This window comes from Eleginops maclovinus, chromosome 7 (assembly GCF_036324505.1).
Source record: "Eleginops maclovinus isolate JMC-PN-2008 ecotype Puerto Natales chromosome 7, JC_Emac_rtc_rv5, whole genome shotgun sequence".
Taxonomy (NCBI): domain Eukaryota; kingdom Metazoa; phylum Chordata; class Actinopteri; order Perciformes; family Eleginopidae; genus Eleginops; species Eleginops maclovinus.
Window position 1 is genome coordinate 18,770,782 of NC_086355.1, and position 15,310 is coordinate 18,786,091.

A 15,310-nucleotide genomic window follows, 5' to 3' on the forward strand; every position below is an offset into this window, starting at 1 on the left:
AGCTCTTGTGGGGTGTTCCCGGTCTGCAGTGGTCAGTACCTACCAAAAATGGTCCAAGGAAGGAAAACCGGTGAACTGGCAATAGAAAATTCACTCGAACAAAGTATTGTTTTTTTATATAAAAAAACAATACTTTGCACAAACAGCCCCACATGCATCAGTGGGGAGATGGCAGATTGCAGGAGCTGCCAGTAGTACAAACACATTTATTATTAGGCAAGAAAAAAAAAGTTGTATTAGTGGTTTATCGGTCTTTTCAGCAATACTGGTTGGAATAAAATCGACACAACTAAGCAGTAGAAGAGGGAATGATAAAAAGTATAATGTGTAATGAATACAAAACAGCATTCCTGCTTGGATCTTTTGCATTACTGATATAAATTGCCCTGGCAACTCAATGCATGCAGTATGCTGTACTATAATTGTAACGCTTTGTTTAGTAGATACCAATGTTAGAGGATGGCTTGACAAGTTTGCAAATGTAAGTATTCCCTCGGCTGAGAATCTCTAGCGCTCATGCATTAGAAAGTGACTCTATTTTCAAGGAACTAATTAGCGAAAGGCGGTGTAACTCTGAATCATAAGTTGCCATGGGGATCTAGATAGGTTAAAATAGTGTCAAATTTGTAACTCAGAATTAACTGGCATAAGGCTCAACATAAAAAAACAAGAAATGTTAGAATGTGGAGTTCTGATGTTATGTAATGTCTTTATAGAGCCCATATCTCCTACTTAATATGTAGGCATCGACTGCTTCTCTAACTTGAATTCTCTCATTAAAGAACTAAGCTCATTTATTGCAGTCTCTGGTGGAAAGGTTACGGTTTGTTAGTCTGTTGACAGTGGAAAACAAGACACATTTATTGTCTTTGGCAGAGATGTTAGATAAAAAGGGCCTTGAATTTCTCACTTCCACATTATAAATGTCAAGTCTCTCTTTGTAGATTTCAGAAGGAACCTGGAGATTGTTATCTTTTGCCACTGCATTGAACTTTTTGCTTTTCTTCAAAGGGAGCATTTCCCCATGGATATCTTTTCTTTCCAGAAGCAGCCTTAAACTTAGCAGGCGCAAATTCATCAATAACATTTAAGATTTCAGGCTCTTTGACTAGAACCAAAGAGGGCTTGAGTCGAGGTAGGACCAAATTGCCCTGTTGGCAGTCCTCTTCCTATCTTCAGCCCTAAAGAAAGTATGTTGTCACACTCTGATTGGTTAAGAGGGGAAATGCGCCAAACTGTTCTCATTAGGAGACAGTAGGTGATCTGAATAACCTTCAGTCAACTCAGGGGGACCATGACACTCAGTTAAAAGTAACTGAGAAAAGTCAATGACACCAAGTAGAAGAAGTTGAGTGTCTGCCACAATTTCTGTTAAATGTTCAGTAATTGGCATTTGAAATCTTGAAGTATGGCCAAAAAGTGTCTTGAGAAATCCTGGTAACCTTCAAGCTTTGAACACCATTCTCAGCAGTTCATCCCTCAATCCAAGTGGACTTTTCTGCCAGATGTACTGTAGTTAAAATCCCTCAACGTGTTCCTGAGATAGGCGTTCACAAAAAATAGGATAGAAGTGAGGTCATAGTGATCTTGATGTTTGACAACAAAACATGTTTCTATTCCTAAAATTCAAGGCTGCAGTCACAAAAATGTGGTCCTATGTCATATGGGACTTAGGAAATGACGACCACAGTGGTAAGAAAATCTGACTGCATTTAGACTGAGCGAATTGTGATGTGACGACAGATATTATTGACGAAACTACAATTTTCTCTACTTGGACTACTAAAAGTACATCTACATATCATGCCCTGTGTTTGTTTTATGCGGGCTATATAAACATGGACAACAGTTAAAACTATCACTTCTATAACAAGGTTGGAACAATAAAAAAGGAAAGTAAAAAATAAATGTTGCTCACATTAAAAATGGTTGCTTGTGGTCACTTTCACCCCTCTGTCCACTTGTTTCAAATGACATGAATCCCACTATTAAAAAAAAACCATGCCTTATGCAACGTACGCCTAACTTTATAAGCCTACAAATATAGTACTATGCATATGCAACACAACTCATTAAACAATGTGAAATGTAACTTTATTTGATCATTTTACAATACCAATTAGCGTAACATCCCTAATTCACATATGTGTTTAACCTATTGCTGAAAACTCAACAAATGTATGACCTTTCCTTTCTCAAAGGATCATCTGGTGTATCCTATGCTAAAGGAGAAAAATAGGACAGTATAACTTCCTTCCTATCTATAGATAACTCAACAGCTCTTATCAACGCTGCCATTTACTTAGTTACTTTGGTAATTTTACTCAACAAAAGCAAAGTATTTTTCGATGAATAGTTGCACAAATGATGTCCTTTGTGTCTTCCTAATCACTTTTCCTTTACCTTGACAGAAACTTTGTTAGGTCAAAAGAAAGAAGTGAAGGAGGATTCAGAATCAGAATTCCTGTAGTAGTCCCACAGCGGGGACCTTTACAAGGACTAAAGAAAAACAGGACTGAGAGCCCCTAAGATAGTATACTTTCTGGTGCCCAGGCAGAAAGTGTACTATCTGTGCTTCACACAGGGTAGTTTCTCATGCACCACAATGTTTTCTTTTCTAATATTTTGTCCATGTTATCTTAGATGCTCTGTACAACTGCTCTAACACTAGGCAATGAAATTAAACACAGACAAATGTCATCGACGTGGGTCTACCATGTTCTTTGACCTTTGTCATATTTGATATTCCTTGCTTTATGTTCTGTGATATAAATCACTGTTTTATACTGAAAGACACTTGTTTTGCAGGCTGTAAGTAAACTATTTGTGCTGTTTTTCTAACATTTGAATGGCTTTTTACAGCATGCTGGTTGATCAAGAGTTGGACTATAATGGTAAAATTGAAAACAGAGCAAGTGTTGAAATAGAAACTAAGATTTTCTGATTGTTTTCACAGTTGATGAATTGTCTGTTACTTCAACAAATGGGAAAGCTGTTCACCAACTGGCAGGTCCACAAAGGGACTAATGACCGCCATGACTCATAACCCAAACTCCATGATGGGAGGCATGCTGGCAGGACTTAATGCACTCCGCCTCAATCAGCTCCCCTCTCAGCTCAGTAGCCACTCTGTGGGGGTCTGTCATGTTGGAGTGCCAATTTATCTGAGGCAAAACACCAGTTTGCTGAAGAGCCTTTCAGCGAGAGCTACACCCTACTTTTCAGTTGAAATCATAACAAATGATAAAAGAAAAAATAATTGGCCTCTTGGCACACAATGCGGAAGCTAAAGCTGTAAACACAAAAGGAAAACAGTGATATGCATTTACATTATTGGTCATTTAAGTGATTAAAGACAATAGATTTTCGAAGTGGGGAGGCCAATCATGAGTATTTTAACCACGGGATGTTGATTTTATGTATTCAAACTATAGCTGTTAAATGCTAATTAGATATCAAATTAAGACTTTCATCTTTTTATTTTTTATATTATGTCAAATCTTCTTAACTTCTTAAGCAAGAAACATGTATTAACATATGCCTCAAAAGAAAAACAGTGAATACAACAAATTGATCAAAATAATAAAACAAAACACAATATTATCAAAACACATTTAAACATTTCTATATAATTCATGTAAACAGCATCACATTTGAAATGCATGCGAATATCAATAAATAAAATGATGCTAAAGTTACATTTGAAAATGTCTATGAAGAAGAACTTCAATACCAGTACTACCTTTTATTCAAGTTATTTGTAGTACTGGGAATCAGAAATGCATTCCTCTGATTACAAATCAGAGTCTTTATATTAGCAGAGTTGGGATGCTTGTTATTCGTCTTTATCTGTTCTGCTCCACTCAGCAAATTGAACCACTGTAAAATGTCAATGGTCTCTTGAGGAGCAGCAGTAGAAGGAATCCGTTGGAGAGTCAAAAATAATAGTGAAAATGAATGAAACGCTCACCGCACCGTTTGTAGAGCTGAACCCCACGGCAACTTTGTAAAACCAATCAATCAAGTGCATACAAACACTCACATGAAATAATTAGCATTCAAATTCACACTACGTTGTTCTCCATCTATAGCTGAGTCACATACAGAGCCCTTGTGTTCTTGTTTACAGCTTTGAGGTTTGAAAACGTCACTATTGCGTTAGTCATATCTCCATTAGAAAGGGGGCGGGGGTGGGGGGGGGGTGGCATTTGCATTAATGTGGCAGGTTCCTCGGAGACAGAGAGGCATGATTATAATAAGTGCACCTTAAACACATAGGAAGAGACAGGTTAGACAGTATTTAACATTCATTTCATAATCAAGACATGCTAGGATTAGGGGATTATGAAAAAAGTCAAATGAAAAACCTTCCAATAACTTGCAGCTGCGTTTCTCTGATATCGGTATGACAGTCAGCTTTGACAAAACATACAGTATAGGCGACAATTCATATTATTAACCAAGGTGAAATATGAGAATATTTCCAATCATGTTAGAATGTCACAACAGACAAATTGCTTAACTCATTAATGCTTAACTACACTGACCTGTTTTACACTGCGTGTGCATTTCCAAAGAATTGTGTAATTGCCTGGTAAGAGAAAAACTGCAGGGAGCAAGGGGTTTGAGCCTGAACTAAATGTGCCTCTAGGGAGTCTGCAGCAAATAGGATTCATACACGTTTCTAGAACTCTTTATGTTTCTGAAGGGAGGATGAAATGGAGGCCATCGCTTCTGTAAGGAGGGCTTTGTGAGATGCTGAACACAACATACTGAAACATACAGTAAACAGTTGCTCTATCTTTTTCTAAAAATAAGATCATCTTGAGTGATACCATTCATCAATCAGAGCCCATTCAATCCTTTTTTCATGAGTTGTGTACTGTTACTATCTCTTGTTATTCTGCATTCAGAAGGTTTTGTCGAGTAAATGTTCTTTTTTCTCTCCTGCTCACCCTCTATTCTATTTGTCATCTTAACATTGCTCACATAAAGTTGAAAAGTGGTTCATTTTTTAAAATCATATTCACCCATTTCATGCTCGGTAACTGAAGAGCCAACAAATGTCAACTTGGCTGCTGCATGGCATCCACGGAGCTGCAGAGTGTGAGTGTATGGCGTATGCACCAAAAGCATTATTTCATCACTGAGTCATTAAACAGGCTCTGCCCACAATAATATCACCTAAGTGAGGTGCCACCCACTCGCATGCCTTCTAAAAACACTACTTGGTTGAAGCACAATGTGATACTGTGAAGAAAATTAAAAGGCAAGCTCACCAATGCTTGTGGTTTGAATTATTACCATTTCCTGCCCTGTCAGCAATGTGGACAATTTCTTCAGCACAATGGGATTAAGAAAGAGAATCACAAAAAACAGAGTATTACAAAAGAAAAAGTGACTAAGCTCGACAGGAATTGTTAGGATTCTAATAGACTGTAAGTTGAAGGAAATGTTCTGAAAGATTGGATCAAAGCCTTGAGCGGATCTGGCTGTTAATTATATGGTTTATCTCCATCTATTTAGCATAATAGTTGGCATGTCTTTCAATAGATCTCTGTGGCACCTTTTCCTCGTTTGAACCTTTAAAGAGACATCTTCATAAAAAGAACATGAAACACATTTGCACAGGAAAATAGCATGGTGAGCTCTGTTCAACGTGTTTGTGTTCTCCGCATGAACTGAATCACAAACCTGACAGAGGTTATTATTGGTCCTTATTCTGCAATAATACTACATAAACATTATTCACACCTTTATTTTCAGGTGTTGTGGATATAAGTCTTGAACTTTTTCTTAGGTTGGTTTTCAATAAGTGCGCAGTTAAGGACACATAATGTAATTCTGATTAATAGTCTTTCATTATTCTCATATAGTTTTCTCAGCAAAAAAGGCACTCACTCATCACTCTCACCGCCTCGTTTTTGTCTTAAAAGCTTTTTTAGCATAAAGGCTCTAACAACCAAGTGTACACGATACCTGCTCTGTAACAAAGGGAAGCAGAAAAAGTTAGCTAATTTAGCGGCATAAAAGCGTTTATTTGTTTGGTGTTGGAGATGAAAAACTGAGACAGATCAGAGATAAAGTATTTACAACTTGCAAACCAACTCTATAATAGTCCCTACAAAAGAAGGTGTCTCGGTCGGTCCACATTTTGTCAAGATGGAAGGCACACACACTCACAAGATGAAAGCAATAAACATGGAGGTGAAAACAATAATGTTGATGTTATGGATGGTAAAGAAAAGTCCATTTGTTTGTGTTTCACAGTGGACACCCTAAATTTAAATGTAACAATAATTAATCCCACATTATGCAGTGAAATACATTAGCTCTGCTTTTTTGACGAAAAGCAATAGGAATTTTCCATTTGATTTTGGGGTATCGCAGCAAAAAAGATCCATGGCAAACACCAGTTTTATGATTTTCAAAGCGTAAATGAAATCCCCACACATTAAAAGTTACATGACAAACTAGGCCTACATGGCGTTTCTGTGGTTATGCTAAAATAATATGTAGTATTCAGCGTAATGATGTTTAAGTCATTTGTTAGCAACTGCTGTTTTTATCATACAAGCTTCAGACATTTAAGAGTGGGGGCATTTACTGACATTATTTAGTTGTAAAAAAAACGTGAAAATCCCTTAAACCTGTGTTGACCCTTATTTCAAGCATTTAACCAAAAACCCATTCAAACGGTTGACTTCAGAGGGAACTCCTGTTGTATGATGCCCATCCACTCATTTTAGGGTTTTAGGACTCCATTAATCTTTACAACTATTCTCATGACATTTTAACTGCACCCCCCAAGCAGTGTTGCCAGTTACCTTGAAAAAGTAATCCGATTACCGATTACTCCTTTAAAAAGTAACTTAATTACTTTACTGATTACTTGATTTTAAAAGTAACTAAGTTAGATTACAAGTTACTTTATTAGTTACTTTCAGCAGCTGCCAACAACACCGCCCCGCCCCCCCCCTCAACATACAAATGAGTCCAACATACTGCCAGACCAAGTTCTTCAACTCTCCCCCACTCACTGGTTTTGCACCGAAGTCCAGGGTGGTGGGGGACCTCCTGCATTAGACGTAGCTCTCTGCTTCGCACCACCTGGTGGGACTTTCTCTGTAAGTTTGACTGTGCCGTGCTCATAGACTGTATAAATAATGGACCTAGTGTCCGTGACGTCGACCATAGGTTCGTGAAGAGCCGTAATGAAGCTCAAAGTGGGCGACTCCCACCGTCGACATTTTCTCAGTCTACCTCCCGCCCGCTCCCGGCTAATCTAAATATGGACATAGGGTTGGAGCTGAAGCAGGCGTGGCTACTGAAACACGCCCATCTAGCGCGAGGCTACCAAGCTAGCGAAGGCCTCCAAGCTAGGCTACATGCTACCTTTTGCTACTCGCGGCGCTATCCACTAAAAGTCAACAGCACACCCTGCGGTCTCGTTGCTCCTGGTTGCCTGTGCTCCAGTTTAACTGGATTCCGGTTTAACTGATGGTTTTTGTTTATGTTTTCCACTCATTGAGCGTCATATGACGCTGTACGAGCCGAATCATATGTAGTTGCCAGGTTCGTAATTTTCACGTTACTTGTGTGTCTGAAGTGTGACCAGACAATATTAAAAAAAACCTCGGCGAAAAAACGTAAGCATCACCAGTTGTAAATGCGCATGTGGAGATCAACTACAGACAACACAAAACATGCTTGCCAAGAAATAGAATATATATATATATTTATTCCAATTCCACCGACGGGATTCAAACCCGTAAATCTGAAAATGGAAGTCTCAGCCATGCCCGTTATTCATTACGCCACCGACCGACTCAGAAAAAAAACCGTGCTTAAACTATATACATCTTGTCAGTTGTTTACAAATCACCGTTTAACATGGATGCAATAAGCCCCACCCATGTTAACTGGTGATATTCACAATATCACACAGGCAGGCGCTGCCAACAAGCCTCAAATGAATAGACTAGACGGGATGTACCCAAAAAGTGAATGTAAGGAGCATTTATGGGTACAAGTTGGGAACCGGCCTACTTTACATATTTCAAGGGTGCTGAATCCAAAAAAACCGGTACCCGAGCGAAATTTTGAGTTTTTGACCTTCTAATTTGCATATCAAAATGGCCGCCAAACTCCCTATCTTGCTCAGTCGTTGGACCATTTTCCCCAAGTTTTTTTGTAAGTAGGCAATCAAAGATGATGAATTAAGTGTCTAGATCTATAGTCTGGGGTCAGAGCAAGGATATAGTGGAGGCTCAGTGCCTTTTTTATGTATATATATATGCAAAATACCAACTTTTAAGGTGAAATTAAGCATTATTTGTGTCATTTTTTAAGGCCGACATAAATATTCAGTCAATATCACTCTTAAATGTTCCCAGTGTATATATGATATGTGATGTATTCCATATTACATAATAACTAAGAAAAACACCATTGCAAGTTGTCTGAGAATTCATTTTTTTATGCAAACAAAGCATAATGCTCTTAATTCAAACATCGAAAAACCCAAGTGAATAGGGAAAAAAAAAAACATGAAACTTCCCTTGAACAGTTCTACAGATCACATCTTGTTTCTGTATATTTTCTTTCATGTTTCTAGCTGAATTGCTTTGCTTTCATCTGTCTTCTGTAAGTTCCATAGGTCACTTGTTTTGGTAAATTGTTTTTATACCTTTCTAGTTTGCTTGTGTGCCATTTGTCTTTGGAATTTCATTTTGATTAGTATTTCTTTCTGCAGTCCTTTTCCAAGTTCTTTGGTTACCCATTGCCTTGGTATGCTTGAGGACTACAACTCCACATTTAAACAAGGACATTGGTCATCACTCTGACATGTACACATTGCAGTGCATAACAGCCCCGATTTTCGGCATTTGCACTGGCGTGTTGTGCATTGTTTTTTACAGGCACACCTGATCATTTCCAGGCAACTTTCAGGTATTGGGTTCTGTGACATAAGAATGGGCTGTAGTCCTGAATCACCATCTTTCCATCCCATGTCCAAGGGTGAAGGAAGCTCAGGTGTGGCATAGTGAGCATTTCTCCAAACCATTGCCTGGTAGTGTACTCTCAGCAGATGGAAGTGGAGCGCATCGCTTGTAGGCGGCATTGCTTCTGGTTTACCTGTCCTGGAGAAAAGTATATGCCTTGCTGCATCAACAGAGTCTGTTTTATGCACATCATATATTCTGCAGACAAAAGCCTCTGAAGATCTTTGAGTCTCCTCCGTGAGATCACCAATTCCGAGGTTGCTGAGCAATTGATGGTGCATTTTCCAGACTTTCCATGATGTACTTTTGGTGTGACTTGCAATGTATGATGTGGTATCACAACCAGTTAGTGCATGAAATGCTACAAGGCTTGGTGCTGAATCCTTTGGCAGTTTGTTAAAAACAGCATCAATTGGTATATATTGTGGCTTCCTTGTGGTACCAGACAACAGCCAGAGTTTTTTACATGCTACGTGTGGGAAATGGGAAACGAGAATCACAAGTACATCAGTGTCTCTAGATGACACGACTACTGTGTCTGACTGGCAGTGCACTGCATGTAATACCAATCGGGTATCTGCCTCTTCGTGTGTGGCTCTCAGATGAGTCAGGTTGGTTGTTGCTTTTGATGACCTAACCTCCGTCTCTTCGTCTCTGAACCCACCAGCAACTACTATCTCTTTATCATCCGGTGCCTGAGCACATAGTTCTTCAGAGAGTAGATTGGCAAGATCAGCTTTGTTGTCAGGGAGGGACAGGAAATTGGTCCAGTTTTTTGGAAGAGGCACATCACGACCCTCAACAAGTCGTCTGATTGGTTGAGCTGCTTTTGTGCGTCGTGTCCTGGTAGCACCCTTGATGGTCTCTTCTCTGTATCTGTCAAACACAACGTCTATCCTTTTATAGTAACATCCTGCTTTCAACACTGCTCTGACAAATGTGTCGGCCAGATCCCCAAATGTTACTGCTTTGTCTGGCTTTCCAAGGGCAACCACAAGTGCCTGTCCATCTATGATGAGACAAGATGACATGTCGGGAAGTTCAATAGCCTCAGGACAGACTATGTCTTCAGTTAACTTATTTACTAATACAGACTTGTTTCCAGTGCGAAGTGTCCCATTCATTTCAGCAAGGGATATGGGAACTGGCAGAAGCTCGTGTTTTAGGACAGCTGGTAAGTCAACTGGACGACCTGCCTCATAGGCCGTAACAAGGCGTTTGAGAATGTTTCGGTCAGCCTTTATGACAGTTCTGTTGTCTTTGATTTTAGGATTTTTGGCCACTTCATACAGAGATGCAAATGTTTTAGCTTTGCTCTTATGTAGGGTTGCATGGATTGGGACCTCTGGTTTATCTTTGTCCTCAGGAACAATCATCCTTTTCTCAATGAATGAATTCACTTTTTCTTGTCCTAGGTCTTTGGCAGAAAGTAATGAGCTTTGGATAGCCTCTGTGGCAACGTCTTTCGTGGCGAGATTTTGCAATGAGCCTGAGGAGACTGAATCAAACACCTTGAACCCTTTGAAGACTAAAACCAATGCCATTTCGTCTCTGTTGTCTCTCTTTTCACGGGATTTGGTAGCTTCATTGTGGACGTAGGTTTTCTCAGGTGTGTTGCTGAACATCAAATGTGTCTCTTCTGCTACATGGGACCTCATGTTGTAGGAGAGTGTCCATCTGGAAAGGGCTGAAGGTGTCTTAGTAATGCCAATGATCCCCCCTCCTTTTTTCCCTGTTCCGTTGATCCACTCCATTGCTTGGTCTGGATCGACCTGGTTGAATCGTTGATCGGACCGCTTCACAACAAAGTTGCCTCTTTGGAACTCAGATAGTACAGGTTCTGGGAGTTGGTGCATCTCAGCAATATACACTGGCCCCCATCTTGCATAGTTCAGGTGGTCATATCGCATGAAGTACGGCAACATCCAGCAGAAGGAGTGAAGATGAAGCTCCCAGAGTCCATCACGCTGAGCTCGTGTAAACTGCAACAGTGTTGAGACCATATCCATGTAGTTCCACCAGAAGACAAAGTTGACATCTTCAGATTTACTTGCGATGAAATCTTTGAGGAGACTGTCAAACTGTTCCTGCTTCAGATATGTTATCAACTGAGGAATCATTTCAGGATTTTCATCAGCAGCCATAGCAGAGATCTCATCATGGCATTCCTTGTTTGATTCTGCAGCAAACGCGAGGAATGTTGGCAACAAAAGCTGCCATAGGGCCTGCAAGGTCAGTTTGTGAGCTCTCATACCCTTGTTGTATGCTTTCCCTGACATGACAAGCATGACAGCACCCTCCCCCAGCAATCCACTCTCCAGCCACACTTCAGCTAGACCAGACCCAGCCATGTGATCTCCGATAGTCTTTAGGAAGTTCATTGCAATATGAAGTCCACCAAGCCGAGGGATTAACTTGCCCTGATATTCCTCAACACACCACTTCAGTTCCATGAGCTTGCAGTAAAGAGCTTGGTCCACTGTTATGACTGTATGCTCCTGGCCAAAATGTGATGATATTGTGATGATATTGCCATGCACCTCATCACAACTGTATTGAGCGTATCATACTACATACGTGAATATTTTTCCCTATTCACCTGGGTTTTTCCCGTCTTAGAATTTAGAGAACAAATGCTTAATTTGCAAAAAAAAAACAAAAAAAAAACATGAAATCTCAGACAACTTGCAATGGATTTTTTTCTTTGTTATCATATAATATGGTGTACATCATATGTCATATCAACAGGGAAAATTTCAGAGTAACTTTTATTTAATATTTATGTCGGCCTTAAAAAATGACACAAATAATGCTTAATTTCACCTTAAAAGTTGGTATTTTGCATATATATATACATAAAACAGGCACTGAGCCTCCACTATATCCTTGTTTGACCCTTGACTATCGATCTAGAAACTTAATTTCCTCATCTTGATTGCCTACTTACAAAAAAAAACTAGGAGGAAATGGTCCAATAACTGTGCAAGATGGGCAATTTGGCGGCCATTTTAATATGCAAATTAGAAGGTCAAAACCTCAAAATTTCACCCGGGTACCGGTTTTTTTGGACTCAGCACCCTTGAAATATGTAAGGTAGGCCGGTTCCCGACTTGTACCCATAAATGCTCCTTACTTCTTATAAAAGGCCTTTTTTCTGAAATCCGTCTAGACTAGAATGCAAAAGCCATGTGTTACGGACAAAACACAAGTATGGCCATCTGAAAAGATATTGCTTTGTTTTTTAGCCTAAAAAAATGCATATAGTGACCATTACAATGCACATATCAAACGCTATGAAAAAAGCTGCTGTGAGATAGTCAGTCATGTTTTCAAAAGGTAATAATCTACTGCTCTACCGTTTATAGCATACTGTCCAGACGTTGAAACAACAACGTGAATATTTATTATTGACAATTTGCTTGTAGCTGTTCTCAATTGAGAAAAACTGCCATAATCGGCTACAAATTCATCACTGGATACATTCAAATAGAGGCATGGTAGACTTTATTTATTTTTTGGCCATCAAATACATGCTGGACAGTAATAATCTTAAAGGCTGTGATACCAGCTTTTACAAAGCGTGCACTCCGTCTGGAAGAAAAGGGCAGAAAAAAGATATGCTTTAGGACAGTTCTATATGAAAAGAATTACAGTAATCAACTTCAAGTGCTCCAAACTTGCCTTACCCATTCGTCATGGGTGTCATGTTGGCCACACACCCGACATAGCTCAGACAAATCATCTGCTGATTACAGATAGCCATGTTATTGGCTGGAATAAATGGCACTTGCATGACAATAACAACTGAAAAAAAAATAGAAACCAACCCGTTTCCTTGATGAGCTGTTGGGCTATGTCCATTCGCAGATGGCTGATCCCCTGCTCATCAAACGGACCAGCCACCAGTTTCTGTTTTAAAATCATGTCTGCCAACTCTAACAAGAAATATGTTGAGGATACATGGAAGCTTCACAAATCCAGTAATGTGTTTCTCTGAATTGATGGAAGATGAAAGGCAAATTTGCTTACTTTCCACACAATAACGCCACATGCTGTAGCATCTTGCTGTAGTGGGTGCGTGATGCTTCCACATGACCAGCGGGAGACGTTAAGGCCACGCTGCCTCATGAAAGCCCTGTTTAGTAGAGGGCTCATAAATGACTAAACACGCAAAGTGACTAACCCCTCACCCAAAAGGACCCTTCCCACACCGTGTCCCTCACGTACCTGCTGACTTCATTGCATCTTTTCAGTGCCTCAGACTGAGCCCCAAATGGATCAACATAGAGGGAGCGTTTCTCTTGCGGATAGATGGCCTAGACCAGTGTTTCTCAAACTTTTTCAGACCAAGGACCACTTAACCAATAAAAAAATACTCACGGACCACCTAACTCCCCCAATATCCCAAAACAAGATTCAAGATTCAAGAAGCTTTATTAATCCAGAGGGAAATTGAGGTGCAACAGTTCAATACAAAGAAGGAAGGAGAAATATACACTAAATATAACTAAATATAAACTAGAATAAATACAATAGGCCTGCTTACTACTCCAACAGTATATTACAAATTACAGCCTAATAATAACAGCTTTATGTGACCTTCTCTATATCGCTCGTTCACACATTAAATCAACAATACAAATACAACTACGGATTCTGCAAGCATTTCGTTCACATGCGATTTAAACGGTAAATGCTGATAGATTTTACACATCATATGAAACATAGACTACATTTATTACTGAGTTTATGTCCGAGCGAACAGAGAGATACGCAAAATGCACCGCATTTAGTACGACACAAACTTCTGCTGTGTATTTTCAAAAATAAAATACAGTAAAACTATGGTTGCAGGCCCAAGTTCAACAAGAATTTAACAATAAACACAAGGTAATTATTTACACTGTTACATTTACAAATAGCATTGTTTGATTTGAGGCATGGTGGCATTTTTCTCACAGCCAGCTGTTCTCTGTGAATGCAACAGTGTGTTGCTGTGGCGCAAGGTGCAACTGCACGTACGCGCGCTGCCAGTCCCTTGTGTTTCCCAGTCATTGCAGTTGCACCATCTGTGCAAATACCAACACATCGTGTCCAGTCGATATTATTCTGCAGGATGAAATCGTTGACTGAGTCAAAAATGGCTTCCCCTGTGGTGTTGGTCGGCAGGGAACGACATAACAGAAATTCATCCTGCACACCGCTATCATAAATGTACCTTACAAAACACAGCAGATTTGCCTCATTCACGATATCGGTTGACTCGTCCAGTTGCAGTGTGAAAAACTGGCTTTGGCGTAAACGTGTGATCAGCTGATCTTCACATTTTCGGCCATGGCTGTTATTCGCCGCTGGACAGTATCATTGGAGAGGGGGACCCTGTTAATTTCGTCGCTTGCTTTCTCCCCAAACAATACATTAGCCATAACCTTGGCAGCTGGTTTGACTAAATTCTCACCTATCGAATGAGGTTTCCCTGTTTTTGCGATGAGAAGGGATACCCTGTATGATGCCTCTGTAGCCTTCGCATTTTCCCCCGTCGCAAAAAAATGTGAGGGCGCCTTCGTCATGTGTTTTTTAAGTTCATCACGTTTTCTCTCAAACAATGCTAAAGGTTTCCCGAAGTAGGCTAATCCTTATGTTTGCTCTCAAAATGACGCTTGAGCTTGGCGGGATTCATAGCCTCGTTAGCCAACGACTCGTAGCACAAAACAGTGTGGATTGGGATCCTCTTCATCTCCAGTCCAGAAAAATCCGAATTTTATGTAGTCGCTGTGATATTTTCTCTTCACTTTACCGCTGGACTTTCCGCGATCAAGCCGAGTTTCACAGCTTTCAGCCGGGTGGTGGTTAGACGGCGAACCGCTCTCCTGGGACTCAGTAACGCACACAAAATCACTTGTCGCTGCGGCTGAACCACTTGTAGTTGCTGGATCTCCTGCATCAGGACGATGCACCTTGACTGTCACTTTAAGACAGTTTGAGAAATACTTTAAACTTATAATATATTAATTTCAAATGTGACATTTTACCAAAATACTCACGGACCACTAGGGTTCGCTCACGGACCACCAATGGTCCGCGGACCACTCTTTGAGAAAGACTGGCCTAGACAATAGCAAAAGATATATAAGGAACCATTACATCAACATGAGTTATGTGTAATCTAATCTAAATATAGCCAAGGCCCCTTACTGTGAGTGTCCAGTGGTTCTCATCACAAACCGCTCCCACCATGACATCATAATCCATAGGGTCCACCTGCAATTATGCAACATAGTGCAATGACACTGACTACCTCCTTA